Source organism: Nicotiana attenuata, unplaced genomic scaffold, assembly GCF_001879085.1.
Source record: "Nicotiana attenuata strain UT unplaced genomic scaffold, NIATTr2, whole genome shotgun sequence".
Classification (NCBI taxonomy): Eukaryota; Viridiplantae; Streptophyta; class Magnoliopsida; order Solanales; family Solanaceae; genus Nicotiana; species Nicotiana attenuata.
In genome coordinates this window covers 69,815-71,325 of record NW_017671626.1, presented here as the reverse complement: position 1 = coordinate 71,325, position 1,511 = coordinate 69,815, and positions in this window count along the sequence as shown.

Below are 1,511 nucleotides of genomic sequence, written 5' to 3'. Positions count from 1 at the left end.
GTGAGTAACGACTACGACGACAGTCGAAGTCGCCCACATGGCTAAGGCCATCAATTACATTATGGCTAAGGCCATCGCCGCCAACAGTCGACCTAGATTCGACTAAGGCGAGTAAACGACTCGACGACAGCCGGTCACCTACACGACTAAGGCCATCAACCGTATAATGGCTAAGGCCATCGACGCCGATAAGTCGACCCAGCTCGACTATAACAGCGTGTAACTCGAAGATAGTCAAAGTTGCGCACACGGCTAAAACCATCAACAAAGCTAAGGCCGAAAATAAAAGATACAGAAAGAAAAGAACAGTAAAAGTATAACTTCCATTATCATCCAAAAATGCATGTACAAAAAGGACCCATTTACATTTCCAAGTACAGCAAAACAAAATAAATACAAGTCCTAAGGGGCCTCGCCATCCTGATCAAACGCCTTCCGACGGATCGCCATCTCGTCCGCCGCCGTCCTCTGCATGATAGGCCGCAGAGATCCAAGAGCCGGATTCTAGACGGTTGACATCTTCGGAGTTATAGCCCGCCCGGTCTGGGGAATCAGAACTATACCCACAAGTTTCACGAGCGACACGGACTATGCGCCGTTGCTCTTGAACCTCTGCCTCGGTAGCTCGACCCGCAGCTAAGAACTCCTCGAAGACGACCAATCTGGCCTCGGCGTATACCCACATATCATGCGCCTCACGACGCGCATCCTCACCAGGCCTTGACGCAGCAGTCCGCTTGAGGACTTCAATCTCAGCCGCATTGGCATCAAGCTCGGAGGTCAGAGCGGCAACCTTGACCCGCAAATCAGCAGCTTCCGCCGCTACCCCCCGGCCAACCTCCAACTCTTCTTCTTTAGACTGGAGAAGAGTCTCCAGCTCAATATTCCAGGCTAGGGCGGCCATCAGCTGCTCATCAATCTGCTCTAACTCGGCCACCCTCCTTCTCAGCTGGGCCTCCGACTCCTCCAAACCCTCATGAAAAACCCGAAATTCCGGGTCTTGCTTGAGTAGGTCCGCCAGCGCTTGATGCTTGACTCGGCACCGCCGATATTTCTTTACCACCTTGTTAAAGGTGGCTGCCTTCCTTTGCGCTCGCCGCCCCCTCTCTATCTCCAAAATGAGAGTCTAAAAAAAAGAGAGGAAAAGGATGAAGGGCAAGTCAGCATGTATCAAAATTTATTTTACGATACATGAAGAAAATCGAAAAGTACCTGTAAGGCCTCACCGGCAACCCTCCGGGATAGTTCCTCATCGCTAACCCCTTGTAACGTTTCACGCTCAGCGGCCGCACATAGTAGGGTCATATCCGCTGCGGCCTGCTTGCTGTGTTGCAACAGGTTATACCCCCCCCCCGGGATCAGAATTCGACGGTTGGATCTACCTACCGCCATCCCAACACGGGCCGGACCCCGAGTTGACGCTTCTGCATCTGCCTGGGCGACCTCAGGGCCCACCCTCTCGGCACCATCATCCGCCCCTCCAACGGCAGCCGACGAGCCGATTTCCGGAA